The sequence below is a fragment of the Callospermophilus lateralis genome, chromosome 18 (assembly GCF_048772815.1).
Source record: "Callospermophilus lateralis isolate mCalLat2 chromosome 18, mCalLat2.hap1, whole genome shotgun sequence".
Lineage (NCBI taxonomy): Eukaryota > Metazoa > Chordata > Mammalia > Rodentia > Sciuridae > Callospermophilus > Callospermophilus lateralis.
Window position 1 is genome coordinate 57,667,079 of NC_135322.1, and position 26,245 is coordinate 57,693,323.

Consider the following 26,245-nt stretch of genomic DNA (forward strand, 5'->3'; position numbering starts at 1 on the left):
CCCTTCGGCTAAACCACTCTCCCAGCAGTACTTCAGAAGCATGTACCCTGGAGCACACATCTCCCTGGAGACTGAAGCAGAGACTGTCATCTCCATCCGGGTTGCAGGGCATCTTTTCCTTGGCTCCTCCTGCTTGCACTGACTGACAGCCACGCCACTCGTTTCTCTCCACCTGTACCACCTGCCGTGGGATGGTGATGTCACCGAGTCAAACGGCATGAATGAGCTTGTTGAGAACAGGAGGCAACTCTGGGCCCCTAGAGCCTGTCCGCCCCACGAGGAGCCCAAGAAATGAAGAGTAGGACAGCCCAGCACTGACACTGACAATTAGGTCCCTGAGTCTGAGATGTCTGAGATGGGGATGTGGCTCCAAAATTCCTCATGAGAGAACTTCCAGGGAACATGCCCCCTGAGAACCCTGGAAGCCCCTCAACCCGCCCACCTCCTCCCAAGACCACAAAAGTGGCAGAACACGCTCCTCAGAGAAGAAAGACAAAGGATCCCCAGTGAACTTTGGAGTCGTTTTTCATTTCAAAGCAGAGTAAGCACTTGTCGATGAGAAAGCGTAGTCTGGGATCAGGGCTAATCAAACCCTGCTGTAAATTATGACACTGCATCTTCCTAATTGCTCATCAGATGTGTTCTACAATACTGTGCAACGCTGAGACACGCAGTCGTGAGTGTGCTCAACAGATGTCAGCTGCCCTCCACTGAACAACTCGGAAGCAACGAGATATGAATTGGGATTACTGAATGCCAAAGTACAAAGCTGAGATATTAAATATTGGGTGCTCTGAACGTAATGATGTGGTTGATTTTGTGTTCTTGTTAGTTGCTGCTTTTTTCGTTTGGCATCAGTGATCCTGAGAACGCTCTCATTCTTCCGGGAGGCTCATTGGATGTTGCCATGGAGACGGAAGCGGCTCTGACATAGTCCCCGGGGCCCTGTTTGCTGCTCTTCCGGTAAACACTTAATTATGCGCTGCATTCCACCATCATCGTGGTTGGAGGAGAGTTTGCTTAGCTGATCTCAGGCTAAAGATGATTCGTCCTCACGAGCGGATGCTTTTGTAAGTCTGTTGCGTGTCATTTTAATTAATGGAGCAAAATCTCAGAGCCTCCAAGAGAAAAGCAAACAAACAAGAAAACAAAAACTCAGCCTAATAACTTCGGATGACCTAGCCATACAAACACTGCTCCAAGTCGCACCAACAACCTCCACTCCACACTAGAAGCCCAGGTAGTGTGGGGGAGAGGAGGAATCTTCAACCTACACAAACAAGTCAAGCCATACCAAAAATAGCTCTGCAGCCTCTTCCATCTAGGAACAAGGGATTATCAAAATACAAGATCCTTCTGCAGGACAGGGATGCTCAACACAGAAATGGGCCTCTAGGGTCTGTGACTAGACCCTCCTTCCATAGGTGTATGAAGAATGTTGCTTCTTACCAGAAAAGGGGCCCTTGATTAATCAGAGACTGAGAAAAAAACTCAGGGGCCCAAGAAATGAAGAGTAAAACAGCCCAGCACTGACGGTTTCGGTCCCTGCCCCAGCCAAGGGTCTGAGATGGGGATGTGGTAAAGGACCACTGATCAATTGCAATCTAGTGACAAATACTCCAGGTCACTCTGAAGCGCCATGTTGACTCTTGCCAACAGACTCAAAGGAAGGGTTTTTGCTGGGTGGGCCCCACCCCCCTGGTCCACCACCCCCAGTCTGGGCCCCCCCCACCAGGCTGTTCTTCACCCAACTCTGGATTTGAATGGGCACCCTTGGAAAATCCATCCTCATTTGAGAAAACAAGTACTGGTATAAGAAACCCAAATAAAAACGTAGGGTAACCCACACCAAGTATTCTAAGTCCCAAAAAGGCATGTTCTGCCCAACAGGTTTAATTCAATGAAGCTACTTTTTTTTTTTTTTTTAAGAGAGAGTGAGAGAGAGAATTTTAATATTTATTTTTTTAGTTTTCGGCAGACACAACATCTTTTGTTTGTATGTGGTGCTGAGGATCGAACCCGGGCCACACGTATGCCAGGCGAGCACGCTACCGCTTGAGCCACATCCCCAGCACAATGAAGCTACTAATTTAGCAGATTCTCATAGGAATGAGATTTCCATTTGGTTTGCTTTTTGATAGTATTCACTACGTCCCAGGTACCTCCTTATACACACGCTCTTACGCCATCCTTGGGATTTCAGTGTAGTTACTAACTTCTACTGGAACTAGAGGCAACTGTTTGGAAGCTGGAACTGGAGGCAAATGTGTTCAGGGCCAGGAGAAACTTGGATGCAACTGGAGCTGATTCCTGAATGAAGGAAGTACGTTAGGAACATCCAGCAAAGGAGGTTCACACCTCACTTGAACTGTCAATGACAGAAACACATTAGGGCAGCTGCTTAGGATGCATAACACACCACCCCAAAGCTTGGGGGACGACAATCACCCCTTTTTTGCATTATCTTTTATGGCTCTGCAAGGCACAGAGCGGACAGCTCATCTCTGCTGGGTTTCCACTGCTTGATCCCAAGACTGAGGTCCTGATGGTTGAAACCTCCTGACCTCTTTCTCCACGGGCTGGCTCATGTGGTCTCACCAGAATGACAGTCTCGGGGCAGTCAGGCTTCTTATATGGTGGCTCAGGGCTCAAGAGCAAGTTTCCAAAAACCAGAGCAAAAGCTCAAAGGCTCCTTAGGAACCTGGCCCTATCATTCCCAGAATGTCGCCCTTTGGTCCAACAAGATGCTAGAGCCAGGCCAGATTGAAGGGGAAGGAAATCAGGCTCTATGTCTTGTGAAAATTGCCCGTTACCAAAGTGGAGTGACTCTGTCCAACCCTAGTGAAGCGCAGTGAGAAGGACATGCAGGAGGTGCTCTCATGTGCACAGCTATGTCCTGCCTCATCACCAGAGGGCCCTGCTCGTCCCACATGCCCTGAACAAACCCTGTAGCAGAAATTACAGGAGAAATGCCTCGAGACTGCGGCACGCTACATGGGCCACCCCAACAAGGTGACTCGCCCAGCAACACCTTCTCCACCTATGAGCTAATGTGGGCTCCTTCCAGGAGTTTCCATGACCTGCAAGCTTTGTTTTGACACAACTTATGTGAGCCACATGTGGTGGCACATGCCTGTGATCCCAGCAACTCGGGAGCCTGAGGCAACTTATGGAGACCCTATCTCAAAATAAAATAGAAAAATAAACTAAAAAGGGCTGGGGATACAGCTCAGTGGTAGATGCCCCTAGGTTCAATCCCCAGTTCCTCCCATACACACACAACAGTTTACATGAGCTTTCTCTCTTTGCCTTTAAAAAGCTTCCCCTTGCCTCAACCTCCCCAGATGCGACCATCCATCGTCAGCCATAGCAGACATATCCTGGATTGCAATCCCCGGCCATTTAATCCCAAATAAACTCTTTAAAGAGCCGTCTCCCCTCCCTCCCCCTCTCTATTTCTGTGACGCTCTCAACAGAAGAAGCAAGCAAAGAATTGGTAAGTACATTCAGCAGCTCAGAAGTCAGGACAGATGTTAGGTAAGACCGTTACTAGATCTCAGACACACACACTACCACAATCATCTCTGAAAGGTAGCCCTGTCATCCCATTTTACAGATAGGAAAATTGGGGCACAGGGAGATTGAAACTTGTCCAGGTGGTAGCAGAGCAAGAACAGCTGACTTGTTCGTTTGCAAATTCGGTGCCACCCATTGCTGCTCTCCCTGGCTCTACCACAGGACTCCATTGACTTCTGCCTCCCTCCTGACTTATATACAATATAGTATAATATATATATTGGGAAGTGGAAGGGTACATGCAGCCAGCATCTCACCCAGAGAGCACTGGGCTGGGGTAAAGCCGCTTCTGATCCTGTCTCCGTGTCCACAGACTATAGCGTGTGTGAGTCCCAGGGGAGGAGGTTGCACACAGGGATTGCTGGTGATATTTCCTTCCTCTCGGTCTCGTCTAGAGCTGAACCTTGTCTAAGAGAAGATAATTTGCTCTCTAATGAGAGTGCTTGAAGTGCATTTCTTTTGCTTGCTTTGAGATTCCTGTCAATTTTTTCATCTAGTTCTACTCTAATAGAGCCTAAATCCATTTTCAGCTAATTACAGGAAATGTCTCTAATAGGTAAATTGAGTCTGCTGCTCCCTGGGTGGTTTTTCCAACCAATACCTTTTCCTCCATTCCCCAAGGTTCACTCTTTCCTCTTAGAGGGCCTGTCACTCCCAAGCCCCTCGAGTCACCCAGCCATGTTAGATGCTTCTAGAGGTCAGTGGGCCCTCAGGAGGGAATAGACATCCACTAATCTTATGTCCAAGAGCCGGGAATGTACTGGCTGCAAATTGCTAACCACTGTGGTGCAGTGAAATGCTCCTTCTGACTTAAATACAAGATGGTTTGCCACTCGCTTGGCGGCTGCAGAGCTTGCCAAACGCAAAGCAGGGGGAGTTGGAATTACCCAAAAGATGCTTTGAAAAATGTGAAAGTGCCGTCTCCTGCACGACGTTGGTTTGCTTCCTTCCAGAAATGAGCTGGAGGGAACCCTGGGTCACACAGCCCTCGGTCCTTGTGTTATCGGAGAGACTAACAAAGCCCCACGTGCTGGGAGAAGAAAGCCTTGGCTGAGACCATGCCTGGCATTAAAGTCCAGCTGCAGATACAAAGAGCAGCACCTGCTGTTCCAGCTACTGGTGGTTTAGCAGGATTATCTTCCACATGGCCCAAAAGCCAAAGATAAGGGGAGGAAAAAAAAAAAAAACGAGGAACAGAAATCCTCATGTGTTTCTCATGCATCCAACTGTTTTGCCAAAATCAAATATGTTAGTCATCTGTTCCTGCTAATCCTTGGAATAGTTAATGATATGTCTGTAAAGAGGAAAACCAAGCATGGAGTGGCTGTCTCTCCCGGAAGGACCTCCTTAGGCCTCTGTAAATCCATCTGCATCTAATGCCTCACAATTCCAGCCACCGGAATTGTCCCTCATTCCTGTTTTGGATGTCTCTACTTGTGGCTAATGGTCGTGTTACAGTATAGGCATGAGGTGTCCCTCCAAAGCTCATGTATGAGACAGCGCAAGAGTTTCAGAGGTGAGAAGATTCGATTATGAGAGCTTTAACCAAATCAGTGGGTTCATCCATGATATAGATTAAGTAGGTGGTAGCTGTAGGCAGGGATGGTGTGATTGGAGGAAGAAGGTCACTGGAGCAGGGCTTTGAGCTTTATATTTTGTCCCTGGTGAGACAGTTCTCTCTCCTTCCTGGTTGCCAAGTCCTGAGTAGCCTTCCTCCACCACGCCCTCCCGCTACCATATTCTGCCTCATCTTGGGCCCAGAGCTATGGAGCTGGCCACCTATGGACTGAACCCCTGAAACCATGAGCCAGAATAAACTCTTCTGCCTCTCCCTTGTTCATGTCAGGTCTTTTGGTCACAGCAATGGAAAAGCTGGCTAAAACAGGTACAGGGCCCTATTCCTCAAGTTCAAAACAGAATTTTATTTTTATTTTGCCCCCTTGTCAGCCTCCTGGGATGATTTAATGGTTGTAATATATAATTTAGTAATCAACCTCGTGGCACCTGCAAGAGAAAATTGATACTGGAGAAGTTAATATCCATTTAAAACCTAGTTGCCATTTAATGCAATGGTTTGAACCCATGTTCTAATCCACAAAGCTTAATGGTCTCTCCTATCAAAGCTGACGAACACTAGGCAGCCCCACCCTCTGGCTCCCCCTTGTGGGCCCCCTAACTGCAAAGACTTGTCATTTCTTAGATGATCCTAATTATCCCCTTTATGAAGCTTTTCTATGCCCACCTGGTTGTCTTCTCCCGTCTGTCCCTTAAATTGCTCATGGGATGATCTGATGGTCTTTCAACGATGTCAACTGAAAATGGGGTGGGTGGTCTTGGAGCTTTAAGTACTAAGGTGGAATTAGAACAGGGGGCTGGCAGTGTCTCAAATGCACCTTTGCCAGACGCCTTTGTCCTTGGAAGAACTAGTGAGATGGGTGCACTGGCATCTACCACACCTGGGAAATGAATCTGCCCCACAGATACCCAGTGCTATTCCCACTCATGCAGGACTCCAGTAATGGGCTTGGGGCATATCCTCTCAGCCCCCAACACAGACCAAAGCTCAACACCAACTAGCTACAGACCTGAAATCTTGAACTCTACATGGGAGGCGAAAGGAGGAGGAAGAGGGGGAGGTAGCGAGCAAACCCAAACAGGACGTATCACTTGGGTCAGGAAAGGTGTGAGGAGAGGGCATCTGAATGTGGCTTGAAACAAGGAAAAGCAGCCTTAATGTACTTGTGCGCTATCTGGAGCAGGACTTCCGGAGGCTTCCGGAGACAGAGGCCAAGATAGGAAGTCAAGGGAGAAGGTCAAAAAATGCCGATCCTCTTCAGAAATGCCAACAGCACCCTCAGAGATGGTTCTTTCAGTCCTTGGACTTGGAGGCTTAGGATGATGAGAACAATGCCTGCAGGAAAGAGAGCACAGGGGACTGAAAGAACCCACGATCTTTGACCCAAAGTGTGCTGGCTCAGAGCTCAGTGTCTGAAGACCAAGTGCACTGGCTCAATTCTCGGCCGTGAACCAACTGGAAGGTTTCAAGCAAGGGACCTGTCCTCTCTGTCTCCGGTGTCTTCGTCAGTGAAACGGGGAGAGAACGTGTCTGTGGCTCTGGAGAGCAGAACAGAAACCGCATCCAAGCATCCGACACGACCCCTGGCATATGCTCATCTATCACTGTTTGTTATTGAACTTGTTAAATTCCATCCACCTGGAAGGTCCAGCCGTCTGTTCCAAGTTGGCTGTGACTGACATCATGCCAGGTGAAGTCGTTCCAATTCTGCCATCCAAAAAAGCACATGTCCCCCTGTTCCTGAGAGAAATAGCAGCCGCACCGTTTGCAAATCAGATACGGTGTGTGCGGGGCAGACAGCTTAGCAAGCACGCAGCCAGGATCTGAATTCCCTCCACCTCTGGAGGGTTTAAAATCGAAGCGTGTCCTCCAGGATCAGTGGGTTCCATGCTGTGAAGACAGAAAGATAAAATGAACAAAGTAGCCCCAAGTGGGGGAGGATGTTAAAGCTGAGGATCACAGGCCTCCTAGGCAGATGCTCCATCAGCTAAGAACTCAACCCTTATCACACTGCCACAGCCTTCCTGGGAGGCTGAAGACGGAGGCCCCCAGGTCCCGGGCCCTCCTCTGCTCACCCCGCCCCTCACCTTTCTCCATACCATCCTGGGTACCCAACAGAATCCCCAAAGTCAGGATTGCCAATCACATGCCAATTCAGTTCTTGAGGGCATCTGGAGAAACGTGTTCGCGAGGATTCCGAGTGTGATTCTGACCTCAGTGGCTATACATTATTCAATCATTTTAATAATAAAAAAAATCACATGCCACTCACTGTGTCAGGGGCAAGAAATGTATCAGTGAACGGGAGAGACACAGTTCCTGCCCCTGGAGCCCCCGTTCTGGTGGTGTATGTTATGTGCTCCAACGTGCAGGACTGTGGAGGGATTGGTGGTCTGTGTGGTGCAGTTCTACTAATTCAGAACATACCTGCATTAAGCCCCTACCAGGAAAATCTGTCTAGGTAAAAAAAAAAAAAAAATCAATGACTCTTGCATGGAAATGTTTTCCACCACCCAACCCAATTAGGGCATTTCCCACCTCCTTGCTCCTTCCAGTAGATCTAAACTTCACTCATCTTGTCGAGAAAAAATATACATATATATTTTTGGATTGAAACCACATGCAAAATTCATTTCGTCGTTTTGTGTTCCTTCTCTGAAAACCTACTTTGATTTTAACTTGCAATTTCAAATAGGCAGGCTTGGCTTCAGGACCTTTTCAAATCGTACTCAAAATACACAATTTGCCTTTTTTTATGAAGTGCGTTATTTTTGCAGGCATCATCTTGATAGCTTTTTAAAAATAGGCTATTGAATTTAGAATATCAAAGAGCAGAGCCCAGGAACTCTAGACACAGGGAGAGGGGGTGAAACCTTGGTGCCGGGAGCAGATGGCAAGTCCGAGAGACACAGAGAGGCCGATAGGAGCCGAGGGTGACCCCGAGGTATGGTCCACGCTGAGGTGTAGATGTTGCACTTTGATTCCAGGCTGAGATTTGGGCTTTTTTCGGAAGGATTTCCCGTTTCACAGATATTTTCTAATAGTGCAATGGACTCATTTGTGAGGTAGTGGGGCTTTTGGCTCCAGAGGGGATAAAGCAGAAGCCAATACTCTGTTAAAAAGGGTACAAATCAGGTGGAAAGACAAATTAATACAGAGATTCTATTATGTGGTCTACAAGTCTGCTTGGGACTACAGGTGTGTGCGTTTGGGCCACAGATCTTGCCTCTTTTCGTGGGTGCATTTGAGAGGTGGCAGATAGTTAACAAAATGGTAAGATGACATCAAAATAAAACCCAGATTTTCTTGAAAAATTGAGAGTTCTAAAGATGTTGGGCTCATTCCATTTGAGAACATTTGATGACGCCCCAGGTATAGCAAGCAACCGTAATAATCATCCCTTCAACCAGGTCAGTTTCTCTAGTTGGACCACTCTCCTTCAGTATTCATCCCAATACCTGCTGGGCTCCTGAAGCATCTGCGTATTTGGCCCTGGAGTTATATGCCAGAGAAAGGATTTTTCCTATATTCAATGGCAAGTAATCATGCCTGGAGCCCCATTCTGGTCTTCCATGATCTTGCTGAAAAGGAAATTGGCTCATAAAGTTTCCTAGAAAAGGACAGGGGACAGGTCTAGTTATTTACCACCAGGGTCCTTCAGGAACTAACTGTGTCTCCTGCAATATGCATTTCCACAGAGGAGAAGGCACCTTGTTTGTGCAATAATTTAAACTCTGCAGATAAAGAATGGAAAGCATTTCGAAAGTCTAGCTCCCTTTCTCCTCTACTCTCGGCACCACCACTTGAGTGATGCTTCTCGGCACAGATGGGACAATATGCTGCACTTGCTTAGGATCTCCTCCTCCTTTCTTTGCCTGAAGTTTCATCAACAGAACAGACTCAGCACACGTGAGGGGTGGAGAAGCATGCAGACGAGCTTTTCCTGTGTCAGTAGTTGGGCATTTAACGTAGTACGTGCAGTCTGCACTGCGTATCTGTGGGTTGCGCGGCCATGGGTGGAAAATATTTAGGAAAAAGAAATTTCATCTCAGCTGAACATGTGCAGGCTATTTTCTTGTCATTGCTATAATATATTGCTCAGGGAATAACCACCGGCACAGCATCTACAGTATATTAGGCATAACAGGTGACCTAGAGAGGATTAAAGGGTACAGGATGATCTGCATAGGTTATATGCAAACACCTTGTCATTTTATACAAAGGACTTGAGCATGTCAGATTTGGTTATCTGCAAGATGTCCTGAAACAAATCCTCCAAGGATTCTGGGATGGCTCTATTATGTAAAAATGTAGCTTAGTACATCAAATGCATCATTTCTATGGAAATAACAAAGTTTCTTTAAGATATTATGTTTAAATGTTTCTTTCTAAATATAGTAAATAACAATAAATTGAAAGAAATGAACAACTTTAGCTAAATGGTACTAGTATTATGAAAATGCTTATAACATATTACATAACAAGAAATGGTAAATGATTAAAATTGGGTTTTAGAAACACTGACTCATGGGCAATTGTCCAAAAGACTTAGAACATCGTAGCTGTCCATCATAGCCTGGCCACTACACGCTGTCCAGTCCCATTTAAGGCTGCTGAACACGATGTCCTTGCTAAGATGACTCAGCTTGCCGGGAACCTGCTTGCTGCTGGATGCACTGGACCTTTGCACACGCGAAATCTTCACAGCTGCAGTCCCTTACTCACTTTGCCACTGGGGAAACTCTGCACTCACTCTGCAGCTCAGCTACCACCCTCCCCAGGAAGTCCTCTCAGTCTTCAGGAGCAGAATAACTCCCCACTCATACCCGGACATTTTTAGCATACATTACATTCGATACATTATCAACTGACACTATTCATGCATCACACTTTACAACCGAAACCCCGCAGGTCACCACCACCCTCCTGGTCCTGTCCCCAGAGGCACTTAATAAATGTTCATCAAGTAATGGACAGATTTTCTAACGAATCTCACAGCAAAAGCAGTTTCTCATCTGATTCCCGTCCTCCTCCCCACCCCCTCCAGGTTCTAATTTCCAGCTATTCCAAGGAAGCCACAGGAAGCAACGTGACATTTGATGAGGAATTGGAAAGCTGAGGCTGGTGTTTTAGCAAGTCTCCGTGCCTTTCAGATGAACGGCAGAGGGGAGTGTGTAGTAGTGACGTCCTTGGCGTCTCAAAGCACTGTAGGGCGGATCTTGAAGGTGTCCTTGTTCCCAAAGCCTCAGGAAAGGAGATGGCATCATGAGTCACTTCGTTTGCTCAAAACCATTAGTCTTGTGGAGATGGGGAAGAAAAATGCTCTCAAACCTGCACACCTGTCCTTTGTCCCCAGCCATGTCCCTGGCCAGGCACCTGGACTCTGGAACAGTCGGGGTTGTGCACCACTGTCCGGGACACCTCATTTCCACCCCTCCAAAGGGCTCACTGGTGGTGCTCAGGGCTGATCACCTGCAACGCATCTTGTCCCCGCCAACCCCTGTGTGTTCCAGCACCTGGGCGCTGGCCCTTCTAGGGCCTCCTGTTCAGATCTTGGCTTCCATGTTACCCTCTCACAGTCCCCTCCTGGTCTCCCTGTAAGGGGAAGTGCCTCTTCATCTCCTCAGTGCAGTCTGCTAATTTTCTTGCTTTCATGAGAATCTGTGTGGAGTCTTTTTAAAGGCATTTGGTAACAAATTAAAAATAAGGATATTTGCCTCTCTGCCTTGCTCTGTGCTGTATGCATAGAACCTGGCTCAGCTCTGGAACACAGTCAGGGTGTGATGTGTATGTGAGGGAGGGAAGGAGTAGGAGAGGGAGGGAGGAAAGAGAGAGAGGGAAAACCAGATTCATCATTTCCAAGAATCCTGTTCTTCCACCCACCTGAGTGTGTTTGCTTCTGAGAAGTGTGATCCACAAGTTGAGAAAGAACAGAAATGTGTCAGATCTATTGGGGAAGAGTGGGAAAGCAAGGTACAGAGCCACTTTCCTATTTGTTGGTGCCAAAGGTGTTGAACTATACAACTGAAATAACTTCTGATACACGCAGCGGTCTTTTTTTTTTTTTTTTTTAAACTGGGAATTGAACCCAGGGATACTTTACAACTGAGCTACATCCCCAGCCCTTTTTTATTTATTGAGAAAGCATCTCATTAACTTGCTTAGGACCTCGCTAAATTGCTGAGGCTGATCTCAAACTTGCAATCCTCCTGCCTCATCCTCCTTATTGAGATTACAGGCCCCAACTGTTTCTCAACTCTTTTCATCAGGTGACCATCACGTATCTCCTCCCCCTTTGCCCTGTACACTGGGAGGGGATGGGTGGGGTCAAATCTAGCGGCCTACTCCCTTTGTGGGCTTCTCCAAGCTCAGCACTCTGTGGTTAATACATTTTAACTAATGATGTATTACTGTTTCAAATGACCATTAGTCAGAGGAATTCTGTACCAAAAGTGCTGTTTAAGAACACTAGGAAGGGATCACTCCTAGACACATCCTAGACTCTAATAACTCTAACAAAGGTGTTTTAGAGCGCTGTACAACATACTAAGTTGGTTGCTCCCAGGCCCACGTGTGTGCGTACATGCACAGGCCTGTGTTGGGGAGGTGGTTAGGAGTGCCCCAGAGCTGAAGCCACCCTGGCTGGGTGAGCAGCCCTGTACACCCTGCTACCACTGACTTCACCTCCTCCCCGCCCTGTGACACCACCCTGGCCTCATCCTCCCTGCCTGCCGCAGCCACTTATTCCTATTCCCCGACTCCTCCGGTCCTGTTCCCTCTCAGTGCTGGTGTTTCCCAAGGCGCACTCCTGCGTCCCCCCTTCTCCTCAGTAGGAGTAACACGGGAATACCTTCACAACAAACACTTCGGGTGAGCCAGACGCTCCCGTAAGCCATTTCTCACGCTCTCCCCTGGATCTTGCCAGAGAACGTGAGGCCTCCCTCCTGCACAGAGGAAGAGTCAGAGACCCAGAGAAGCAGGCCTACCTGCCCTGGGTCTCACAGCCCACAGGGACAGAGCCGGGATAAGATCCCAGGCACTCAAGAGCCACAGCCTCATCTCCCAGTGTCACCCCTTGGTAGCAATTCTCAACTGGGTCAGCTTTGCCCCCAAGAGGGCAGTTGGAAATATCTGAGGACATTTTCACTGTCCTGATTGGGAAGTGCTGCTGGCATCTAGTGCATAGAGGTCAGGGATGATGCTGAACATATCCTACAGTGCACGGAACGGGACCTCACCGCTTGGGATGAGCTGACCCAGAATGTGACGAGGGCCAGGCTCTGAGCCCCCTTTATAACCTCTTGCTGGAGGAGCTTCTCCATGCCCAAAGCTCAGTCTATAGGAGAAACAAACCAGAAATTCTCTCCTTAGCGCTGATGGGAAGCCAGCTCAGCATGTCCACTGGATGCCACGGACTCGGTGTGTCCAAGTCTGAACTCATGAACTTGCTCCCGTGGCCTTGCCCCTCCAGGATTCCCTAACTCAGCAGAGGACCCCATCATCCCATCAGTGGCACAAGCCAGCAAAGAGGGGGACCCTTGGCAATTCCTCCACCTCCCCCTCCCCAATTCTGCCCCCCACATGTGCTACATATTCCTCTCCTCGGTATCTCAGGAGCCACCCACCTCTCTCCACCTCTTCCAACACCACCCTCCTAGTCCCACTGTTCCTCCAGTAATTTCCAGCTTGGGCCACTGCACTCACCTCCTGAGCCCCATCTCATCACTTCCAATTCTCGCGTATTGATTCCTCAGAAGACATCATTTGAAAATGCCGTGTTAGTGTTTAAAATGTTTGGAAGGTAGTTTATAGACATTTTATCCAGTCCCAGCACCCTCCTTTGAGCAGGCTTCTCGGTTTGCTCCTTGGCAGAGCCCTGATCTAGCCAAACACTGAATCCTTGCCTCGTTTATCCGTTGACGTCTCGGCAGAAAACAGATGGCATATTCCAAACAGGATGCGTAGTTTACTATGGGGACTGAGGACAAAGCTGTGGGTGGGGACAAGGCAGACAACAGCACTGCAGCCACCTGCAGATAACCACAGCCCAGCCCTGAGCCAGAAGGAGCCCGGAGAGGGACCAGTTTCCAGAACCCAGAGTGGGAAGGGTCAACTAAGAGTTCGATTGTGTGGAAGGGTGACTGAAGCTGAGGCTCAAGACCCTCTACTGAGACTGAAGATCGGGACAGGCTAAGGCTAAGGTGCTCTTGCCTGAGGAGGCTGGGACGGCTCACCTGCTGCTGGAGACAGTGACTGACAAGGGGAATGGAGGAGGGGTGATGGGGTGCTGCTGATTTCTATTTTTTGATTTGGGGTGCTGGGTGCACACATAGGTTCACTGAACAGTCACCCCATAGTACACTTACCCAATAGTCATCAATCTAAAAAATTAAAAATATGCTTTGAGCTAGGGACATAGCTCAGTAATAAAGTATTTGCTTATCGTTAGCGAGAACCTGGGATAGGCCCCCAGTACTAAATAAATAAATAAGTAGCCTCATTGTATGTCCCGTCCCTCTCCCACCTCCTATCAGAGTTTCCTATTGACCAAATCAATTAATGGTCTCCTGAAGGGACAGGAGTGCTACAGCATATTTCATCGCCATTTGCATTATCCTGTGTGGGCAGAGGCTGCAGGCAGAAGGGTGCAGACTGGCCTTGAATATGCCCAGCCCACCTAGAACACAAAGGGCGTGAAGTGAAAGCCCCACGTACCACACACACCATGGGCTGTTTGGAGAAAATCGCAGAGAACCTGGCTCTCTCTCCAGTCCAGAGAAACCAGAGTCAAGCCCACCACCATGTGTCCCCCAAGATTTCCCCCTCCTTTGGGACATCTGCCAGTAACTGTGCTTTCCAGGTGAAGGAACAGGGAATTTACAAAGAGCATCAGGAAAGTCCTAAAAGAAAGGAAGAGGACCCTGAGCTGGACCTTGACATTCCATGACCTCTCATTGATTCCCAAGGGCTTGGGGGAGAGTTACCCCCAGGATAGATAATAGACAGGAGCAGGGGAGACGGGAGGTTAACAGGATCCTTCCATAGACTGGACCTGCTGTGCCGGCTCCCTCGTGTTTTCTTTTGAAGGGCAACTTGCCTGACACTGCTCTGGTCCGTCTGGGCTTAAGTCATCGACTGTTATCTACGGGAGAAACCATGACCCAAAGGGCTCCTCCCTGCCTCTAAGAAGAACATGAGTTACCCTGAAGAGGATTTCTGTGACCTATACGCAGACCAGATTCCAGGACTCAGCAAAGCCCCCCAACTACGAAATCCATAAGAATGAATTTTGAATAAACTGGTCAGCATGGGCCAAAGGGACCCAGAGGTGACTTGGGTCTTTAGCATATCATTATAATAGTAAACCTCCCCTCCAGGAAGCAACAGGAGGCACAGTGGGGGCTTGAAAGTCTGATACAATCCTGCTGTCTGTCAAAAGTCAGGTGGACCTGGACAGGACTCTCTGGAAACTTCCCTAAGACCCCAATAAAACAGGAGAACAGGAGAGTCGTACCATCCCTCTTCTGAGAGAACCCACTCTCCCCTTTGAGAATGTCCCCCTTTCCCCCTTTCCTGTCCCTCCTAATAGATTCATGCCTTCTTCTCCAAGTGACTCGACTGAAATCTTTCCAGCAGGGTTACAAGGAGCGGTGATGGAGGACATCTGTAGTCACTTCGGCTCCACAGATGTCCTTGCCCGCAACAAGGACTCTCTGCTTCCTCTCTTCTCCATCCTTTGGGTAAACCTTAAGTCACTATAGATATGACACGTTTGGTGTGCATCAGGCACAGGGCTAAGGACTTTTCAGATATTCTCTCAGGGAATAGCCACAATGACCATGCAAAATATGAATTGAGGTTTGGGGCACTTAAGTGATGTCCTAAAGACATTCAGTAAATTCTAAGCAAGGTCTGGGCTATACTTAGCTCCAGGTCCAGGAAGCTGAGCTCTTATAGAGAAATCCATTAGCAAGGCGTTCAAGATCCCGGACAGTGAAGTGCCGTCTCTCCTTCCCAAGCAGTGGCAATCAGGTTTGGGGCAGTTTTATTCTCGCTGGACACACTCAGATGTTCATTTTGTGTTTATCCCTCTACCAGGCTACTAGATACAAGAGACCCATCCCTGAATTCTATGGCAGTCTTAATCTTGAGATAGTCATCCATTTATGCGTCTGTGTTTCCTTCAAGAAAGGGAAGGATAGATCAGTGAAGACCAAAGGACTTGGGGTTGAGCTGACCTCCCAGTTCTCCTGTGATTCCTACTGTGTGAACCTGGTAAGCTTTGTAACCTTCCTGGCCTCCACTGTTAAGTGCACCTACCTAATAGGATTCTTGTGAATATGTGAGTACTTTTTCCTCCTTCTTAATGCTATGCCCAATGATATGCCCTTTGGCCCATGCTGACCAGTTTAGTCAAAACTCATTCTTATGGATTTTGTGGTTAGGGGATTTTGCTTTTAATAAATCAACCCAGAAAAGACCAGAGATATATTTTGAGCCTTTACTAAGAACAGGTCCTGCCGAATGTTGGAATTTCATTGGGGGAAATGATACGCGATGTCCTGATTCCAGAAACATCACAGCTAAGGCCTTTTTGATCATGAGCCAGACAACTTCACAAACTCTTTCAAGAGCAAAGATATTCCCCTCGTTTCCAGTACTCAGGGACCCTCAGCCCTACCTTGTGCATCTCTAGAGAACAGTCACTCTGGGTTCCTTCTCTTTCACCTTAATCCTTGTGTGGATTCTTCTTGCCCTTTCTGATGCTTGGAAGAAGTGTTCGTTTTGTGTTTATCCCTCTAGGACTGATTGCCTGGCCAGAGACACCATGCAGGACATGAAAAAATCAATGCATCATGTCCTCAGTGTCCTCAGAGGGAGTTATGTTCCCTCCATCAATTCACTGGACCACATTAAATCCCTAAATTGAAATACTGACAAATCCTTTCCCATTGTCATGGATTATATCAGGCCAAGAGCTATTTTGTACGTTTTTCACTATAATAAAATTCTGCAGCCTGCAAGAACTTCTGGTTTCCGATGACCCAAAATATATTTTATTTGTATAAATTCCAGTATAGGATGCTCCAGAGAATAATTGATTTATGGCTTAATGACTCTGCAGACACAGTATGTTCTAAGACAAATTATCAGCAGAGAACAGCATGTTGTGATTGAGTATGGAGGAAAATTGTATTGAGGATTCTTAGTGCCTGTTCTCGTTCCCAGAAATGGTGTGATTGCCAGCCACTTAAATATCACCTGAGAGATCCTTCAGCCTTTGGCATTTGATTGAAGAAAGTGTTCGCATTTCCCTGCATGCAACTTAAATTCAAGGGTGTTGCTTGCCTTCAATGCAAAGCCCAAATGGCTAGAGAGAATGAAAATAATGGCCCAGTACACTGAGGTAAGAGGAAATTGAAATCAAAAAAACCTGACTTGAATCCCTTCACTCTTCTGCTCACTGAATACACACAGATATGGCTCTTCCTCTTAGCACCCTGACCTGTAAGATTAGGGAGCTGGATTAGACCAGGAATCCCACACTGGCAGATCAGTTGGCAGAATTTGGCCGACAGGCATGTTTTCTTTGGCCTGCACAGTATTTAAAATAAACAAACAGAAACATAAAAACCAACAGAGCCAAGATTTTTTAAAGTCAAGAAATTTTCTATCAAATTCCAAATGTTCAGCTGTTAACTGAAAAAAAAAAAAACTGAGAAAATTTGGCCACATACAGCTACATTCTTCATGGACACCCCTTATGGTTAGATGTGTCTGGCTGTTCTCCCCTTCTGATGACATCTGGGATCCAGTTGGCCACGGACTCCACACTCCTCATATTGGCCCCTGAGATTGAGGCAGGAGCTTCAATTTACATTCACCAGGCTCTGCTTCCCTCTTCTAGTAAAAAAACTGTTTAATTTTGATAGAAAAAGAATATGTGGGCAGGAGCTGATAGATACAAGAGCCACTTGAGTCAGTAAAAGTGGCAGCGGGATCATGTTCTGTGGAACTGACGACTATCTTAAGTATGTCATGTGCAAACAGAGCATGTGCGTATCCAAATGACGTGACAGGCTGGATCCACGCTACCCACGTGGGAAGTAAATGTTAGCGTTTGCACCTCCCCAGTGAGATGATCTCAGTGGTCACTTCTAGTTCTAGAAACCTAGCCTGTTAAAATGTATGCTCTTTATCATTAAGGACCATGTAAGCAAGAGGCACTATTGCTTCTGATGAATCAGTCCCTACCTGTGAAATTCAAAGGGCTGAGCCTTCCACTGAGAGGCTGGGATTCCACGGGCTCGTCGGCCCACCCCTACAGAGTAATCAGAGCGGTTTCAGCTTCTACTCAACAGAGTCCAGAGACATCACTGAATCGACAAAGGAGAGGGCTGGGGGCATAGCTCAGTAAGAGGGCACTTGTCTAATGTATGTGAGGCCCTGGGTTCAATCCCCAGCATCAGGAGAAAAAGAGAAAAAAACCAGGATCCAAAGCAACAAGAGAGGCAAAGGAGTAAGAAATGATAGGACACTTACAGTCTCAGCCCAGTTCTACTTTCTAGCTCTGTGACTGTTAGCAAGTCACTTGGTCTCCCGGAGTCTCAGATTCTCCACCTGCTGCCAAGGAGGGAAACTGTTGATTTCTAAACAAAGCAATGGGCAGAGAGGTTCTCATTTGTAAATGACTTTGGAAAGGCATAACTTTTTTTTTTCCTAAACTGCAACTACTATTCCACATACAAATTTTCCTTTAATTTTTTTTAAATTAACCAGTTAAAATTATGTATACTTATGTGTACAACATGACATTTTGATGCATGTATACCTGCTGGAATGAATCAATCAAGCTATTTAACATATGCTTTATCTTGCATACTTATTTTTTGTAGCAAAAACATTTAAAATCTACTCTTTGCAATTTTCATACATACAATATATTTATTAATCAACTAGAGTCATCTTCTTGCAACAAAAATAAGAATTGCAACTAAACGTAAGTAGGACTAAAGTCTCCAAAAACTGGATTTGGTTTCTTTCTCTTTCTCTCCGTGACACTTTTCTTCTTAAGAGCAACCCATATGCCAAGGAAATTGATGTCTGGGGGAAGAGGATCTTGCCATACAAAGTGAAAAAGTAGGTCTTGAAAAAATGAAGCAATGTGTATGTCCAGAACACACAGGTCCACCATACCCAGTCGCTTCCATTGGTAAAAATGCATTCTGCTCTTCAGCAGGAGCAGAAATGAAATGAGTGTGGGGTAGCACCCCGAAGGTCGTGAATAAAAAGCCAGCTCATTCTGTGGTGCAACCGTCCATCCTAGACACCTGGAGCCGATCCACAGATCCACTTAGATCCTGCAATGCAGTGAGCTCCTGAGAGCCACAGAAATGCCCTGGGGAAATGCCAGTTCTCACATGTCTGTGCATATGTACATTTTCTGAGTTGATGATCCATAGCTTTTAATAATAAATTCTCAAAGGGCTATCGCACGCATGCGCGCACACACACCCACACAGATTAAGAACTACTGAGATGTGCAGGATATCAATTAGGCAAACCAACTGTGAACGTGTTCTTGCTGGGGCAAAATCATGATAAACATATTTTTTAAAATCAAAAATTGAGGTGCAGGGCTGGAGATATATCTCAGTTGGGAGAGTGCTTGCCTTGCATACACAAGGCCCTGGGTTGGAGCCCCAACACCCCCCACACACACACACACACAGTTGAGGTGCAGATTTGAGAACATAGCTGGATACCTTGATGGGATATTAAAATGAAGAACATCCCAGAAAACCTAGGGTATCTGGTCATCTTAGAAATATCTAATCAGAACTTGAGAGGAGCTGGGACTGTGGTTTACAAGGATCCTGACAAACAGAACAAGAAGTTTCCCTGAAGGCCACAGCATCACTGGCAACATCAGGACAAGAAACAGTGGTATTTATCAAACTCCACTTGTTGCATTTATTCTAAAACAGCCCTCCCCTCACCAAACAACTCCCCTAGCCGTGGCCCGAACCCAAGGTCTCACACATGATAGGTGTTACGGTTTGGATGTGAGGTGTCCCTCAAAAGCTCCTGTGTGAGAAAATGCAAGAAGGTTTAGAGGAGAAACGATTGGGTTACAAGAGCCTTAACCCAATCCGTGAATTAATCACCTGATAGGATTAATTGAGGGGTAACTGAAGGCAGGTGGGGTGCAGCTGGAAAGGTAGGGCATTGGGGGACTGGCTTTGGGGTACATATTTGTACCTGGTACGTAGAGATCTCTGCTTCCCTCTGCCACACTCTTCCACCATGATGTTCTGCCTCCCCTCAAGCCCTGAGGAGTGGGGCTGGGCTTCTGTGGATTTGAGACCTCTGAAACAGTGAACCCCTAAACAAACTTTTCTACCTCTACAATTTTTTCTGGTCAGATCTTTTAGTGGCAGCAGTGAGAAAGCTGACTAACACACTTTATTTTGAGACACAGTCTCAGGAAGATGCCCAGGCTGGCCTTGAACTTCCCATCTGCCAGTCTCAGACTCCTGAGCAGTTGAGACTACAAGTGTGCGCCAATTTGTACCACAAGTGCTTATCTGTCAGCCAACACAAAATGACCTTCAGACCCTAAAGCATTGCTACTCAAACAGTGCACCCACAAGAGCAGCAACTGCTTTACCTAGAAACTAGGCAGAAACTCAGTCACAGGCTCTTCCCGAGGCCCAGAAAATGAAAACCCGTATTGGGCAGGATCCCAGAGAGATCTGTCTCCCCAAAGCTCTGCCTTAAGGTCCAGCCTGCCTGGTGGTGACAGCGCCCTGCTGACCAATAAACTGCAGTCATCTTCACCTAATAAAATCATAAAAGAATATTATGTATGAGATAACCGTATCTATGTGGGTCTGTCTCTGTGTCCTCTATTCTGTATCATTGGTCTACAAGTCTATTTTGGTGCCAATACCATGCTGGTTTTGTTTCTATAGCTCTGGAGTATAGTTTAAGGTCTGGTACTGTGATGCCTCCTGCTTCACTTTTCTTGCTAAGGATTGCTTCATCAAGAACACAGGCAATAATAAGTGTTGGCAAGGATGTGGTGAAAAAGGCACACTCATACATTGGTGGTGGGATTGCAAAATGGTGCAACCACTATGGAAAGTAGTATGGAGATTCCTCGGAAACCTGGGAATGGAACCACCATTTGACCCAGCTATCCCACTCCTTGGTTTATACTCAAAGGACTTAAAATCAGCATACTATAGTGACGCAGCCACATCAATGTTTATAGCAACTCAATTCACAATAGCTAGACTATGGAACCAACCTAGGTATACCTCAATAGATGAATGAATAAAGAAGATGTGGTATATATACTCAATGGAATATTACTCAGCTTTAAAGAAGAGTGAAATTATGGCATTTTCCAGTGAATGGTTGGAGTTGGAGAATATCATGCTAAGTGAAATAAGCCAATCCCAGAAAATCAAAGGCCAAATATTTTCTCTAATACGCAGATGCTAATTCACAATAAGGCGGGGGGCACTAGGTAAGAATAGCATTACCTTAGATTAGGTAGAAGGAAGTGATGGGAAGGGAGGGGAGGGGATATGGGGATAGGAAAGATAGTAGAATGAAACAGACATTATTACTGTATGCATATATGTGACTGCAGGACCAAAATGATTCTGCAACATGTACACTCAGAAAAATGAGACATTATTCCATCTATGTATTGATGATAACCAAGTGCATAAATGCATTCTACTGACATGTATAACTAATTGAAACAAATTTTAAAAATTAAAAAAAAATACCATTACATTCATAGAGTCCCTTTTTTCTGACATGTATAACTAATTGAAACAAATTTTAAAAATTAAAAAAAATACCATTACATTCATAGAGTCCCTTTTTTCTTCATAAAAGGGTGTAAAATGGCTCCTCTTCAGTACCCTATTGAAATGTGATGGAAAGAGAAGAAGGAACACTATTCTGGATGTCCAGAACCTGTCTTCTAATTGCAATCTGGCCATTTGTGTCAGGACACTTTACTTCTCTGAGGCTCAGTTTCCTCTGATATAGACCAAAATATTCACCTGTTTTGATCCATTCAGGATGCTATCATAAAATGCCTTAGGCTGGGCACTCTATAAATAGAAATTTATTGCACACAGTTCTGGCAGCTGGAAGTCCACCATCAAGATTCAACAGAGTCGGTGTCCAGCATGGCCTGCTCCTCACAGAGGTCACCTTGTGTGTGTCCTCAGAGGGCAGGTCTCATTTAGAAGGACCCTATTCATGAGGGCTCCACCATCTCACCCAACCACCTCCAGGGGCTCTCACCTCTTAACACACTGCATTGGGGGGTTAGGTTCCTACACAGAAACCTGGGCAGGACTCCAATGTTCAGACCAGAGCACGGCCTTTCCTGCCCACAGGCAGCACTTCTGTGGTGTGAAGTGAAGCAGGGTGGGGGGAGCAGGGTCATGTTAGGAAAACGGACTGTAGAATTCAGTGAGCTTGAACAGGCTGTGTCTGCAGGTCTCCGCAAGTAGCCCGAGTTTGCCCACTCTGCAGTAGGGGCACCTCTCCTGCAAGTTGGTTGTGACGTTAATGTCATCACAAGGAGAAAGAGTACTGATTGCACTCTGAGTACACAATCAGTAAAGGCCATCACTGGGCAAACGATGTTACAAACAGGAGCTCCAGAGACATGGAAGGGACCCTCATTCACAGGCAGGTACACGGGGCCACCGGCCTAAGTGAGAACCAAAGATGCTGTTCATGGCTCAGTAAGGAATTTCCTAGATGGCTGTCCTGGTTCCCTAAAACACACGGGGAGGTACCAGGAACTTATTCACTTTCAGAGTAACTCAGGACATCTCACTACACTCAGGCAGCAAAGCCAGGAAGTCTCAATACCCTATAAAAACCCCTGAAATGGTGTTTAACATCAGAATTTGCACTCCTTTTACGCATATGGATTTTAACGACTAGTATCACTGTTGCTATTTTTACTTCCTAGAGGAACTACCTTGCAATAGATACTAATAAACCCAAGAAGTAAAGGGGTACCTCAGTACTAACAGAATCTCTTCGATTTCCCACATGGTTGTATAATGCTCATTTTGTGGAAATTAAATGTAAACCATGTCTTTGCTTTAAGCCCTGTGTGTGTATAATTGTGTTTTCTCGACACAGTGACCTCAAGGGCTAGATACTAATAACAGCCCCATTGAACACACGGTGAGACTGAGGCTCTGGAAGATGAAAAGGCTTTCCTGGGGCCATACAACTAGGAGCAGGAGAAGCGAGGACTCCCGAGGCCGAGTTTTCAAAGCCATTGCTCTTTTTTCATGTCCTGGCCTCACTTGATTGTTTGATTTTTTTTTTTTCTGCCAAGGTCCAGTTCACTGACTGTGAGAGGAATGAGTGTGGAAACCTCTGGGGAGCTGGTCCTGTTGCATAGCAACCCTGTGCTTGAGCCTTGTGAGGGGAGATAGGCTCCTTAAGTTTTTAAAGCACTGGCACTAAAAATAGCCTGCGACGTGACAGATAAACGCAAGGTCTCGTCTGAGAAGAAAACCCATTTTGCACAACTGAATGTCTTTGCGGTATTGTCCTTGGAGAAACATAAAATTATGGGATGCAGCTTTGCACAGAAAACACACTACTTCATTCAACACAAAGGGAAGGAAGGGACCACCATTCATACAGAACTCGGGAAAAATCTAGCTCCATTTTTTTTTTCCCCACCCTGTGGCTGGAATTCAATCCAGGTTGAAAGCAGACGCTCTCTACTTGATTGCAAAACATAGCCTTCAGCTTCCCTGTATTAATCTCCCAGAAATTAATCAAGCTGGTTGGAATCACTCGAGGTGCAAATGTTTATAAGGCCTCCGTTTGTCACTCTGGGAGAGACCATGCCAATTACAGTGGCACCAACCATAAATCTCAAGCCTTCCAAAGAATATTAGATATTTAATTAGATCCGGAAGATGCTCTTCATCTAGCACCTGAAGGGTCTCCAGGTCCTCTTTTGAGGCTGATAATTAAAGGAAGAACTCGTTCCCCAGTCCTCTGTCCTCCCCTGGGAAGCTGAAAGTACCTAGAGTAATTACTGTGCCTGAATCTTGGACCGGGTTGGGCAAGCACAGAAAGCCACAAAAAGAAATGCAAATGCTGCCATTTGCCCACAAAGAACTTCCAAGCTAGTGGTCATTTATGGGGACTTGTTCAAAATTTCATAAATATTTATTAAGGCAGAATAATGGTCTCCCAAGATGTCCACCTCTTAATCCCCAGAATTTGTGAATATGTTTAACTACATGGCAAAAGGGGATTAAGTTTGCAGATAGAATGAAGAACACTAATCCAGCGCTTTTAAAATAAGGAAATTAGTCGGCATCGTCCAGGTGCACCCAGCATAATTCACCAGGGACCTTAAAAGTGGAGGGGAAGATTTTACAAAGATTACTCTTTGCAAAGAGTAATCTGCGAAGACTTCAAGGCCGGTTCCGACTATCTGCAAAGGGTTCTGGGTTTGGAGGATTGTCAGTGGAAGATGAACAAGACCCTCTTTGTCATTGTGGGAAACAGGGACTGAGACAGGGGACGCCGAGACACCAGGAAAAGGGCTTTGCATCTTTTAACCTCCCTTGCATCCTCTTAACCTGCTCGGAGTCTCACGATGTATTTGGCCACTCCCATTTGCTCCAACATCCTTCTCCAGATTTAAAATAGGAGGCCTGGGTCCCAATCTCCGCTCTGCCTCAGGGTACGCCGCGTGAGCCTGGACAAGTGCCCTTTTCACTGGTCAAGGTGCCAATCTTGCCCTCCTTTAGTGATTTACTTGAACTAGATAATCTCTGGAGACCCTTCTTTGACTCACCAGAGCTGACAAATGGATTCACCTACTAACGGGTTCCAAGAGAGGAGTATTTTTTTTTTCTTCCCATTGTCTAATGATGCTCCTGAGAGAATGCTGTGGTGGGAATGTGGCCTCTCCCTTTGAAAACCCATATGAGAGTTCAATCCACATGGTGAGGTAGTAAGAAGAGGGAATTCAACCTGGCTATGATGTGTAGAGGTGGAGCCTTTGGAATTGGGATTAGATAAACTCAGAGTAGCGCCCACTCCCATAATTGAACACTGGTGACTTTCTAAAAGGCTGAGAGCACACCACACAAACATGTGCACACACACACACACACACATACACACACACACACAGTGCACACACACCCTCCCTGCCTCTTGCCACCTGATAACCTGTGCCACTTCAGGACTCTGCCAGTTAGATGGTCATCACCATGTGCAGCCCCTTAACCTTGGGCCAGAACCATGGGCCAAAATAAACCTCTTTTTTTCTAATAATGCATCCAGTCTGGGGTATTGTGTTATCATGACAGGAAACAGGCTGACACAAAGAGCTAAAGGTGAACCAGGGAAGACCCACTCAGTGATCCTGAGAGCCCACCAGGTAGCGTTAGATCCAGAGGCTGTGTGAAAGTGCCCGGTGACCTATGAAGTTGTCACTTCAGGGAGCATCCACCTGCCTGGAGAAATGCTGCATGCACTTCATGCCCCCACGTGCAACCTGGTGGCTTTGGGTGCGCCAACCACTAAGCATCTCATGTTAATTAGGACAAGTGAGATGCTGCTGCTGTAATAAATAGCCCCCAAAAGTCAGTTGCTTAGAATAAAAGTTAATTTTCTCACTCCTGCTTCATGTCCAATGTCATCACTGTCTACAATGGGTTGGGTTGTGTCCACTAAAAATTCATATATTGAGGACCTCACCCCCCAATACCTCTGACTGTGGCTTTACTTGGAAATAAGGTCATTGCAGATGTAATTAGTTAAGATGAGGTCAGCTGAAATATGGTGGTCCCTAATCCAACATGGCCGGCATGCCATGTGAAGATGAAAGCAAAGATGGGGGTGACATCTCTAAAAGTCAACGAAGGTCACAAAGATGGCCAGTGAACTCCAAGCAGCTAGGAGAAGTGTGGAATGGACTCTTCCCCAGTCCTTGGAAGGAGCCAACCCGGCCAACACCTTGATCTTAAACTTCTAGCCTCCAGAACGTGAGAGAAATTTCTGCCACTTAATCACCCAGGTTGTGATACCTTGTTATGGCGGCCCTAGCAAACTAGTGCAGTATCCCCAAGGAGCCTGGGATAATAAGAACCCTGCTGCAAGTTTCAGGGGAGTTAGAGGTGGTACGTGGAGTAGTAGAGGCTCATGGCAGATTTCTTCGTATTTCAGGTGACCCCTGAACTCAAACTGTCCTCATCGTAGTTGGCGGTCAAGAGCATTATGCCAAGACAAACCCAGCTCGGAATGAGTGCTGGGATCAACAAGTGATATCAATTGCAATGGGAAAATGAGGAGGAGGAAGTGTAGGTGTGCCACGGAGGGTCCCCGCCTCCCGTTACCGCGGGAGCAGGCAAGGGTAATGGGGAAATGCTCATTGCTATGTCAGTCCCGAAGAAGTCAGAATGCCTGCTCTTAGACCTCAAATAACTTGATCAAATCTTCCCCTACAAAATATGCTACAGGCAAGTACGAATATGCCACAACGAAGCTCGTCAGGCTGGATAATTAAATGCACCACCAACAAAAAAAGATAAAAATAGTCTACACCTTTCAACAAATGGTAGTGAAATGATAGAACACTGCAAAATTACTGGAAAAGAGAAGCATGAAAACAGAGAAGGGAAGTCATCTTTGAAAATTTACAATTAAACCCGTGATGGCTTAATAATGAAAATGGAACCTGGAATAGCATGAAGTGACATCTTTAGTGAGGGGGAAAAAAAAATACTTTTTACTCCAAATTTTAAATCGAGCTAAATCCAATTTAAGAATGAGGACAAAATGAATACATTTTAAAAGAAACACAATCGGAGAAGTTACCGCGAATAAATGCTCATTAAAGGCGATTTTTAGAAATGCAGTCAATCCAAAAGAATATCACAGGACGGTTTGAGAGCAAGAAAAATGTTGATCAATGAAATTGTGGACAATGTGGGTAAGTCCGAGTCAAGGCTGCTGTAGAAAACAGGCATGGTTTGGGGGGTGTGCCCACAAGGGCCGCCG